Source organism: Tachypleus tridentatus, chromosome 6 (assembly GCF_004210375.1).
Source record: "Tachypleus tridentatus isolate NWPU-2018 chromosome 6, ASM421037v1, whole genome shotgun sequence".
Classification (NCBI taxonomy): Eukaryota; Metazoa; Arthropoda; class Merostomata; order Xiphosura; family Limulidae; genus Tachypleus; species Tachypleus tridentatus.
In genome coordinates this window covers 85,677,523-85,690,349 of record NC_134830.1, presented here as the reverse complement: position 1 = coordinate 85,690,349, position 12,827 = coordinate 85,677,523, and the positions used below count along the sequence as shown (strand labels likewise).

Below are 12,827 nucleotides of genomic sequence, written 5' to 3'. Positions count from 1 at the left end.
TGTAGCATAACAGTATTTATCATCACTTGCCAGGATGACTAACAGGTAAGTTCAAAAACCACCATTAGTCACATGAAGATGGCCTTTCCAGCCCTGGTTTCAAGTTATTTGACTTTATGGCCATTTTCAAAAAGAAAAGTAATAAGAGTTTTGAGATCTAGCAACATTTTAATTATAACTCACCAGGATGACTAATGAATAGTTCAAGCAAACTGAGATAACTGACCTGCTACCACATGCATCAGCCATGTAACATGGAAAGCTAGATGAGTGATAAGATTGAAATGGTCCTGAAAAGGAGTTCCAAAATCATAGAGCCCTAGACCAAGTGCCTGCTTGACAAAGCCTGACAGTTTACCCCTCAATAAAAACTGGATAGAGATAGATGACAGGGAGAGATGGTCCAGTTTGTTTTGGATATTTAAAAGAACAGGATGGTAACTAACATGTAATGATGTCAGGGCCAACAGACAGCTAAGTGAATCAGTACAGATTGTACAATGTGTATATTGCATAATTTCAATATGATTCAGGACAAGAAAAATGGCATACAACTTGACAGTGAACACAGAAACTGTAGAGGGGATTCTGTGTGCTACAACCAAACTGTAACAAACCATGGCAGAGCCTACAGAATCACCTGATTTTAAACCATTTGTATATGAAAATGGATGGATCATTTGAAAGATGTTCAGCAAATAAAGAGCGATATTTCCAATCAGGAGTACTGGCCTTCCTCAGATGACTCAAAGATAGATCACAGTTGGGGATAGTAATTAGCCATGGTGGAAAAGGCCAATCTGATGATACTACTATGCTATTCGAAAATAAACCTATCTTTTCTGATTGTGCCTGGTTACAAGGGCTAAAAGGAACAATGGCAGATTTTCTATTATAAAAAAGTATGGCCCACTGAGGATGGAAAACAACCCCAAATCAGATAATGTGGTAAAGAACAAAGTTTGGAAGCATACATAAGATACAGCTGCAAATGGCAAACATACAGAAGGGGTTCATAGGTCTCCACATACAAACTTTGGACAGGAGAAGTAAGAAAGGACCCAATGCAAAGCTGAAGCCTATGATGGTTAATAGGATCCAGCATTTACAGTGCTGAGGTTCTGACAAAACCATAAACCATAGACCTACAATCAAGTTTTAATCAGATAAGGGCACAATAAATTTTAAGCATGGAGTACTGATCAGCTCCCCGAGAGGTGGAAGACAGGACACAAAGGATGTTCAGTGGTCTTATACATTTGACACAAAGTTGTTTGATATGGGAAATAAAGTTTAATTTACAGTAAAATATAAGATCCAAGAACTTTGCCTCAGGGATGACAGGAAGTACATCATCATCAATACAAAATTCTGGATCTGGATGAAAATCCTGTTGGCAGCAGAAATGTACCCAAACAGTTATATGGAAAGTTGAAAACCATTTGCTGTGATCCACTTAAGTATTTGATTGATTGCAGATTGTAGCTGCCACTCAATAAACCTCATATTTGATGACTGACATGAGATGTAAAAGTCATAAACGAAAAGACTACTTGCAATTGTAGGGGGAAAAGTGTGACACTCAGAACACAGCCGAGGCACTTCAAGTTCCTGTGGGAAAAAATGGGAAAGTGTGGAGCCCACATGGACCTGGAATTGGCTGTTCATTAAAAATGCTTAATAAAAAGTGGTAAATTGTCATGCAATCTATATGAGTGAAGGTCTCACAAAATGCCATATCTCCATGTTTCATCATAAGCTTTCTCTTAGTCAAAAAATAGAAACATGGTAGTATCGTTTCAAAAAGGCTTCTCTGACTGATGTTTCAAGACGAATTAAGCGGTATATCATGGAGCATTGTCTTCGGAACCCACACTGAGTCGATGAGAGAAGGTTGTTTAATTCAAAGAACAAAACAAGATGAGCATTAATCATCTTCTCTAAGGTCTTACTCAGACAACTAGTCAAAACAGTTGGATGGTAATTTGAAGGAATCTTTGGATCCTTCCCAAATTTAAGAATAGGGAGTACAACAGGTTGGCGCCAAGCATCAGAAAGACATTTTCCTGTCATATCAGGTTAAAGACAGCCAGGAAAATAGTATGAGAGGTAGGAAAAAGGTGGCATAGCATCTCATAATGTATATCATCAGGTCCAACTGATGTACTGCCAGACCAATGAAGCACAAGATTGAGTTCCACCAGTGTAAGAGGCGATTGTAGTCATGGGGATGATCAGTCAAAAAGGAAAGAGGCAGATGTTCAACTAGTGTTTTAGTAGCTAAAAAGGAAGGGGATGAGTTTGAAGAGCTAGATACATGAGAGATTGGTTGATTCGTTGATTTAGTGTTTTAGGGCACAAACCAGCTAGGCTTTATGAGCCAAGCATCTGGTAAAAAGGTAAAATTAAAGTAAATATAGAAAAATTCATAAAAGGAAATTATGGTAAAACAGAGTTAAAAAAAAACAAATAGCATAAAACCAATGTTTACATCTAGTCTACAACATTAAGAGAAAAACTACAGTAAGAGAAGTCATAAAGGACTTTCTGTAGCATAATGGTAATTATCATAACCTGCCAGAAGACTAACAGGTAAGTACAAAAACCACCGTCAGTCATTTGAAGTTGGCCTTTCCAGTCCTGGTTCTGAGTTGTGACATTATGACCATTTTCAAAAAGTAATAAGTTTTAAAAGACATGCAGCAAACTTTTAATAATAACTCGCCAGGATGACTAACAGGTAGTTCAAATGGATAGTTCAAACAATAGCATTAGTCACCTGAAGTTGGCTTTTCCAGTCCTGGTGTCGAGTAATTTAATGTTAAGGCATTTTCTAATTTCAAATCAAACTAGAGAGACAGTGATTCTTAAAAGAGAACCACATTAAAAATTGTTTAATGTATAAATTAAAAAGATTAATGGCCTTTAAAGAACTAAAAACTTTACCAAGGTGGACAGTATGACCATTACCAATAATACTGTCTAATGTTATGGACAAACCTTGGGATAGAACAAGTTTAAAATGGTGCTGTCTTTGAGAGTCGTAAGGATGGCAAAACAGTAAAATGCGACTTTTTGTGATCTGAGGGTTACACAGACTACAAACTACTGTTTCAGTTCCAGATAAAAGAAAATGATGAGTTAAAAAACTGTAACTAATGTGTAGTCTAGTTAGAACAACTTCCTCCTTCCAATCCTTACTGAAGCAAGATGGCTGAAGTACAATACAGGGATTTATTTGGAAAAGCTTGTTTTTGTGTTGCTCACTCCAAGTCGACTACCAGCTAGCACAGATCCAAGCCTTGAATACAGGACCATAGTCCATGTATGGAATAGGCAGAGTAGTGATAGTGCCAGAGGAGATAGATTTTAGCTGCCATGTCTGTAAACTCGTTCCCACAAATACCAAAGTGGCCCAGTATCCACAAACACTGGATAGAAGTACATGTTAAAGAGAAATGGGCCAGTCAGTTTTAAATATCAGCAAAAACAGCATGTGAACTAACTTGAAGTGATTCCAGGGCCAGTGCAAGAGAAATGGCATTCAGTTAAGCAGTGAACACAACCTGCATGCAACCACTGAACTACAACAAACAATGGCAGAGACCACACAGTCATCTGATTTCATCTTCTCTGTAAAAATAGGAATGGAAGCATAGTTCCAAAGATGAACAGCAAATAACAGACAATATTTCTAAACAGATGTGTCTGCTTTTCTCAGATAACTTAAAGATAGATCACATTTGGGGACTGTAAGAAGTCACATTGGGATGGGCTGACCAGTGGATACAGCACTGTTATCAAACAACATACCCAATTCATCTAACTGCAGCTAGATAGGAAGTCCAAAAGAAGCAATGGCAGATCATCTGTTCTGAAAGAGTATGGCCCATCAAAAGGAAAACACAACCCCTGGTTGAATGCTTTGGTTTGGAATGAAGTTTTGTACAAGCTCTGAATTGGAAAAGTGCAGAAAGCCCCAGTGCAGAGCTGAAGTCCTTGATGATGAATGGAGTCCAGCATCTTTGGGGCCAAGGTCCTGGAAAAGCCACAGACCAGTGATCCATAGTAGAGTTTCAATCAATTAAGAGCATGATATATCTTTAGCATAGAACATCGATCCGCTCCCCAAGTGATTGAACAGAGCACACGGAGGATGTTCAGTGCTCTTGTACATTTGACCCATAGCTGCTTGATGTGCGGTATGAAAGTCACCTTACAATCAAAGATAAGCCCCAAGAGCTTTGTTGTGGAGACCACAGGCAGCAAATTTCACCAATACAGAGTTCAGGATCTGGGTGAATACCCCATTGGTGGCAAAAGTGCATGCAAACAGTTTTAGAGAGAGAAAAGTTAAAGCTGTTTGCTGTGGTCCCCTTCAGTAAACAATTGAGGGCAGTCTGTAGCTGCCACTCAATGTACCTCATGCTCAACGACTGACGTGAGTTGTGAAAGTCATCCACATAGAGCCCATTTGTATTAATGATGGTATTAATCTTTAAACTGAAAAGTGTGACACTCAAAACACAGGCCTCAAGGTCTCCAAGTTCCTGTAGAGAACGAACAGGAAAGCGTTGAACCTGCACAAACTTGGAATCTCCTGTCCATTAAAAAAATGTTAATAAAAATGGCAAATAGCCTCATAACCCACATGTATGGAGGTCTCGCAAAATGCCATACCTCCATGTTGTATCATAAGCCTTCTCAACATCAAAGAATATTGATACAAGATGTTGTCATTTGAGAAAGGCTTCTCTGAATGATGTTTCAAGTCAAATCAGGTCGTCCACAGTGGAGAGCTGTCGCCAGAACCCACAATGGGTAGGTGAGAGGAGGTTGTTTGATTTCAGGAATGAAGCAAGATGAGCATTAACCATCCTCTCTAAAGTATTACATAAACAGCTCATCAAAGCAACTGGACAGTAGTTTGAGGAATATTGGGATCCTTCCCAGGCTTAGAGAAAGATAGGACAATAGCCTGGCACCAGGCATCAGGAAAATCATTCTCCTGACAGATCTGGTTCAAAACAATCAGAAGAATAGCAAGAGATAGATGGAACAGCATTTCATAGTGTACACCATCAGGCATAACTGATGTACTGCCAGACCGATGAAGGGCCTGTTTGAGTTCCACCAGTAAAAAGGGACAATTATAATCATAGAGACAATCAGCTCAAAAGAGAGGTGGTGATCGGTCTGCCCAAGTCTTGATGGAAAAGAAGGTGGAGAAAAACCAGAAGTGCTGGATACCTGGCAAAAGCTTTCACCAAGAGAATGGGCAATGCTCTGGGTACCAGCTACTTCCCGGCCATCAGAGAGTAAGATCAGGAGAGAAACAGAATTGTATTGCCCACTGACCTTCCGAATCTTGCCCCATATGAGTTTGGAACTGGTGGTAGAAGATATGCCAGTTGTAAACGTAATTCAAGATTCCTTTTAACTTTGATGTTTTACCCATCAAGCATATGCATGGGCTCACTGGAATGTGATGAGGTTCGAGAGTGTGGGATATCAACGGAAGGTACCTAAGGCCCATTTTTGAGCCTTCCATGCCATGTGGCAAGCAGACTTCAACCATGAACAAGAATATTTTGGAAAAACGTGTCGAGGTTTCAGGAATACATTGAGCAGCTGCTTGTATAATACAGTCAGTTACTGCTGCCACACAGTCGTTTATTGATGGCTTAAAGACAATGCCAGGATCAAATTCTGTGAGAGCAGTGAAAGAAGGCCAGTTTGCCTGATCCAGCTTCAACCTGTGGGACGTGGGTCAGGTGGCATCAACCACGGTCAGTCTCTCCCAAAATTAAAGGAAAATTATCACTGCCTCGTGCCCCCCGCTAGTACAGCGGCATGTCTCAGGATTTAAAATGCTGAAAATAGGGGTTAACTTCCCCTCAGTGGGCTCAGCAGATAGCCTGATGTGGCTTTGCTATAAGAAAACACACATCACTGCCTCGTGGATTATTGTCAACCCTCCATGAAAAATGGGAGAATAATGAAAGGGAGCAAACTGAGAGATCAAAATCAGTAAAGGACTGACTAGGTACATGGAAGTATGTACAAGAACCAGTATTGAAAAGAGAAAGGTTGTAATCAGAGACATATGCTCTACAGTGTGACCCCTCCTATCAATATCAGCACTTCCCCAGAGGGAATGATGTCCATTAAAATCCTCCAGGATAAAAAAAGGGAGACAGCAAATGTTTTATGAGAGCATCAAGGTCTGATTAATCATGTCTCTCCAAGCAACAGGTAGAGAGAACAATCAGTGTTGGTATGCCCCAAGGAAACACAGATGGTTATGGCCTCCAAAGGTGTGCCAAAATAGGGTGGACACATGCTGATCAACCCACAGTGCTACCCCTCCATACACTTGTCCATCACACAGTCTGTCATTTCTGTACAAAGAAAACTGCTGAAAGGTGAATGTATCGGCAGGTTTCAAAAATATTTCCTGTAAGGAAAGACATACAGGATGTTAAGAAGCAATCAGTGTTTTGATATCATCCAGATTAGAAGGTAAACATCAACAGTTCCATTGTATGAGGGTGGCCATTTTTATTTATGTGTATGCAAACTGGGTAGAGAATCCTTCTGTTTACAACCACATCTTTTTTTCTTTACTGTCTTTATTCGAGGGAGGTTTATAGACCTCCATGGATCCTGCTCTGGGTCAATTGGGCAGGTCTTTGCTGTTGGAAGGGGATTCCAGTGACTGAAAACGTGAAAGAATGATTGTTTTGCATCTTGGGGTGGAAAGAGATAATGTATCCAAGGAAATGCCTATACCTGGAACCAAAGGATGTGGATCATAGGGTTTGTTGGAGTGTATGTAAGGGACAGGGATACGTGTTGAAGTCAATTCATCAACTTTTTTAACCATAGAGGTCAAAAAACTTTTCACTTGTTTGGAGAACAATTCTTTTGGAGGCACAGAGAGATCTGTCTGCACTCCCAATGTACTTGTGGAATGAAGTGCAGCAGCATACGTATGAAATGAGGTGGTGGACAAAAACTTTCGAGCCTCAGGATAAGTAATGTTATGAATTGTTTTCAAATTCTGCACCTCTTTTTTTCCAACCATTTAGGGCAAGAATGAAAGTAGGACGGGTGAAATCCATTGCAATTGATGCAATAAAGATCCGTTTCACAGGTGTGGGCATCATGGTTCCTTGATGTGTGCTCATTGCCTTGTTGGTGGCAGGCTGACATGGTGGCAAATGTGAGAATGAGGACATTGGGCAGCATCATAATTCCCTCTTTGCATGTGGATATAAGCCTCACTGTAGAAACTCCATGGGTACAGAAACCAGCAAGAATCTCTGACTCTGGCATGTTTTTTCAATTCCTCTCAACAATAACTCCTTGTGATGAATTCAAAGTAGCATGAGATGTAACCTCAATAGATATATCCCCAATTGCCTTTGAATGCAAGAGGAGTTCACTGTGTTGAGATGTGAAGGTTTCCACCAATATGTCACCAGATCGAACTTTCTTTTCTGACTTTGGAGAGCCAGCAAGTTCCTCTAGTCCCTTCTGAATGAAAAAGGGAGACATTTGCCCTAAATGTTGGTCTGAAAGTGAATGCAACACAAAATGAAATACAACAGGTGGTACCAGATGGTGAGGATTGCTGCTCAGAATCTCCAAGACATGGTTGTTTACTTATACTGTTTTTTAAGTATTTTATTAAGATTTTTTAATTGGAGTATCCATAAAAAAGAAAGGGAAATTTTGGTGCCCAATGACCCCACCTACTATGAAGTCCTATGAGGGGATGCACTACAATATCAAACAAGAACACTACAGCAACACCAGGGTTTCGTAAGCACTATACCACACACCAGCATCAGGTACAAATGCAATGTCCACAACACCTGTTGAGAACATCCAACACTGGTACTTGGTTGACCCTAGTCTGAGTGAACTAGCCGACTGACCCAAGGGGGACCACCCCAAGTCTGCCCGTCTACAAGAATTCAAGGCCAAAGTGGTGTGTTAGGGTTGGACCCCTCAAGCACCAGGATCCTCTCCTCCTTTTCACAGGTTGCCATGCATGGCAAAAACGTGAGTGGATGTTTAAATCCCAGAGGAGGTAAACAGAGAACAGAACCTTCCCTGGGAGGTCCCCTCACCACATACAGGAATCCACACTGAAAGGGGCTGAAAGGGCTGTGCAACCCTTGCTTTTCAGGTTATCAACTAATTTTCCACTGTGAAAAACAGTATGTTGTTTCTTGAAAATTGCTTACCTTTATCAAAGTAACGAGTTTTTCCGAACAGGCTGTAAGGTGCTTTAGAAAAAATTTCACATGCACTTAGCTGTATACATTCTCCATGGATGTAAAAAAAATGGACTGGGTGTTTTTTTACGTAATTTGTGCTATATTTGCCTTACCTGAAAATGTATTCCAGATAGGACCCGCCTCACCACAGAACTCATAACTGTTACCACATGCTACAGCCCAAAAGATTTGCTAAGCTTTGAATGAAATTACCACATCTATATATATACACATACACAAAAATACTGATGTATACTATACCAGTCTTTGGTACAATCATAATTAAACTATACTCCTTCACCAATAGGAGAATGACATCTCCACACACAGTAAATTCCCAGAGCACCTTATGTATTAACAAAAGGTTATCCTGTACAAAGCAAAAGAAAAGCACTAGAAGCAGAAAGGAAGGGTAAGAGGTTCTGTGAAAAGTATCTTTCTGCATTACATCTTCATGTATGGAAAATGTCAGCCACAGGAATGTTAATCTCTTCTCCACTGATCTTGACAGCCAGAACCTAACAGTAATGAAATGGTTGGAGGACCATTGTAGGTTAAAAAAAAGATGAGTTTCTTTATGATAATATATAAGAAAGGTAAACCTTGTGCAATGTTTAAATAGGAGAAAGGGGTTATAGTAAGACCACTCAATGAGACTCCACATCCATATCATGCAGGGAATGCTCTTCACCCAGTAGACATGTGGTAGAGCAAAAGTTGGTATCTAAACTTCCTGCATGGTACTAAAGTGTCACAAAGATGGATGGAATGTAGACTTTTCAACCATACTATATCTCAACAGGTAAGCAGAGTATTTGTGTAGTGTGGCTAAAGAAACAAATCAAGCCAAACAGTATTAGAAAAAAAAATTCATTGATTTTATATATATATACCTAAATACAGCTTAGTTACTAAGCTTGGTAAATTATATTAGAATTCTACTGTATCAATTTACGAGTTTTTGATTATTCAACTATATATATATATATAGGCTAAAAATTTATTTTATTTCATATCTTCCACATACAAAATTTTAAAAGACTTAGCAACCTATGTCCAGCGACAACTAAGTTCAAAGATAATTATTTGCTTTACTTCTTTATTTATTGTTCTATATTTTAAGAAAAATAAATTTAATAACTTATTTCTAAATAGTAATAATATATATAAAAATATAATGTATGATAACTGAAATGTGACTGTATATTACACTCAAGACAGTTTGTAAAGACTAAAAGTTAACATAACAATAATAAATATATAGAAATATATAATGTTATGAGATTTAAGCTATTTAGTCTAAATGTTTGGGTTCTTGAGTAGTTATTCAAGAAAGAGAAAAGCATTTTTTTTATTGTGGTTACAAGGTCACTCAAACTTACAGACCCCCACACAGTTAGGGTAAAGAAAATAACAAAATATAAAACCTTAGTGAATATAAATGTTTGAAGAGATTACATAAATAATAGAGAGTTTTGAAAAGAAGACTAGTTTTAATCATATCATGAAAATCACTTCGCATTTAAACTAGTAATGAAAGACTATTTTCACAAACAAATCTTTAGTAAAAATAATTCATGAAAAAACCTGATTTTTTTTTTACAAAACATGTGCAATCTTTACTAAAAGTTTATCAAATGTTTAAAAGATATGTTGTATCAAAAATGTATAATATAAATACTTAACGAGTTCAAACGTGTATACGAAATCTTGTATATTATACAGAGACCACTGTGAAAGGGTTATTAGATTCTCTTACACCAATATACTCCAAAGCTTAAACCTATACACTTAATAAGTGCACAGCTAACTAGGACTAGTTTTTCTCCACATTTGTCATTCAAATAAACATAACAATCACTAGAAACAAAATGTCCCCAAACAAATACAATTTAAATGGCTTTCTAACTAAGCTACAAAGTACAAAAACAATTTTAATATTGCTATGAGCAACAACTTACACATGTCAATTATTTCCTCTCTACTAACACCTTTTTTGCTGTTAAAGTACAAAAGGATGGTTTTAAGCTGGAAATAAACTTTTATTAGTTGTAAATATGCACAAGTTACATTTTTTAAAAATTACTTTGAAATTTAACTCTCTCGATACAGGCTTGGTCAATTCACCCGCATCTGTGACCCCAAACTGATCTTTAGTTTCCATACTATAATTTTTAATGTGCTTTGTGTTTCTTCGAAAACTTTTGCAAACTTTCAGTACACATTGTAAATCTTTTGTAAATAAAATATCAGAATTTAAAACAGACATTATCAACTCATAATTAGTCTTTCCAATTACTCCAACTATCCAATAATCAAATGATTAAAGTTAAAATTTTTCTTTACTATTGTCTGTTTAATTAAAATTTATTCTACACAGCTCATGGAAATTAAGATTAACAGTTACAGCTTTTTTTTTTTTCATCCAAACTAATCACGTAACTGAAATACTGGCATTATATTTGTTGTTAAACATAAAAATACACAATGGGATAACTTTGCTTTGCTCACAGTGAGTAAAGAAATAGTCTTTAGAACTTCAATTTTTTTAACTAATGTTTATTCAGCTTTGGAGCTTGATCTGGTGATTAGGAGGGTTGCTTCATGATCCTAGCTTGTTTGCCCTTTCATCAGGGTTAGGATTACCAAAATAATACATATTGCTATAAATGTTAAGCTATTAAGGATAAACAAAGTCTCTATTTCTGGGAAAAAAAAAGTAATTTTTATATTTTCTAATTTTGCAATGACAGCTAAAGTTGGTTGTCACAATATTCCATTATAATCCACTTGCTTCTACATTTGTTACAATAAATAATCTTTGCATATTTCAAAATAAAAGCAAATATCATATGCCTCCTGTGATTTACATGCCTTCACTGTCTCTTACATGTAGATACAGACCACTCATTAAAATACGTCATGTAATTCAGCATAACAACTATGTCCATCTGATATTTAAAACAAAGAAGCCTGATACTTTAGCTTTATTAATATATTTGTCATTAAAACAGTATTTTGCTTCTGAATTTAAGGTACATCCATACACAAACTAACAGTTTGGGTATATCTGACAATAAAGTTCAGTTCTTTGGCCACAGTCACTGTGGTCCCCAAAGTCAATGTGCATATATCCTATGTTATACTTGTTTACAAGAACAATTACTTCTAGATTACTGTAAGTTAAATAATTGTAAATATTCTAGTTTCTACAATTCTAGGCATCATGGCTACTATAGTAAGATACAACTTATTAATAAATATAAAACAAACTGTTTAAATGGAGATTACATTATAATATTAAACAAAAACGGTTAAAAATCTCAGGAACTTCAACAAGCAATACTTAAGTTTTGACAATCTTTTTAAAATATACTTTCTAGTTATACACGGGAAAGTTAACACTTAACAACTACACTACTAACAGTAAATTAATACCAATATAATATATATATATATATATCAAATTTAAAACTTAAAACTGTAGCAATTATCTTTATGCAGCTTAATAGTAAACTATGATGATTATCTTGCAACTGCAGACCCACAACAAACTTTAGACAGTTTATTCCTGTAGAAAGCATAACAACTGAAAGTAAAACGTTACGCATACATCTTTAATATTAGGCTTAACGAAAGCTCAACTCTCAGAGGCACTGCATCAGCGGCTTCAGCATCAGGGTTTTGAACTATCCAATTCAATAAATACACAATCTGCCGTAACCGTTAACACAAACAGAAGTAGAAATGCTGATGAAAAGTATGACTGTAACTTTTAAAAATTATTGTCCTAAAGATTTCTCATCACATAAACAATACACCACTGAAAAAATTACAAAAACATCCTTACACAATCTTCGTGAATATTTGCCGCAACCACACATACCCTAATTTGAACTCCCGGAAATCTTACTCGACCTCGGTTTGCTACGCTTCTTCTCCCGTCAGATACTAACTTTCCAATAGATGACGCTACTTCTAAAACCAAAAATGGATTTAATCAATAACGCATGATTTTACGAAAATGTAAAATGTCTAGAATAATTTAAAGTATATTATAATGAATTGCTCAAACAGTTTTATCCTGTTATATTTCAAATATGTGCGTAAACATCTCTCTACAAATTAAAGTCTAATGAAGACCATTAAGAATAGTAATGTTTTGAATTACAGAGGATTTTTTTGACAATTTTATCAAATACGATTTATTTTGTGAAAGTTGTGTTTGATTGTTTTTAGATTTTGCGCAAAGCTACAGGAGAGCCATGTGCGCTAGCCGTCCCTAATTTAGCAGTGTAAGACGAGAGAGAAGGCAGCTAGAAATCACCAGCCACCGTCAACTCTTGGGCTACTTTTTTACCAACGAATAGTGGGGTTGACCGTAACATAATAACGCCCCCACTGCTGAAATGGGCAAGCATGTTTGATGTGGCGAGGATTCGAACCCGCAAACCTCAGATTTACGAGCCTAACGCCTTAACCCACCTGGCCATGCCGGGCCCAACAGTAAGTAGAAGAGATTATAACGCTAAAATCGGA

General features: G+C 37.1%; 1 protein-coding gene across 7 annotated transcripts in view; it reads right to left on the bottom strand.

The window, feature by feature from the left end:
- The window catches only part of LOC143252951 (uncharacterized), a 120,850-nt gene extending 108,581 nt beyond the window's left edge, over positions 1-12,269 (bottom strand). For 2 of the 7 annotated variants that reach the window (XM_076505890.1, XM_076505895.1), the window contains exon 1: positions 12,175-12,269. The gene's annotated coding sequence lies outside the window, so the exon portion shown is untranslated. Of the gene's footprint in view, positions 1-10,249; positions 10,308-11,901 lie in introns of those variants that run through there. The other 5 variants (XM_076505887.1, XM_076505894.1, XM_076505889.1 and 2 more) reach the window with 4 other exon arrangements.
- Positions 12,270-12,827: the final 558 nt, after the last annotated feature.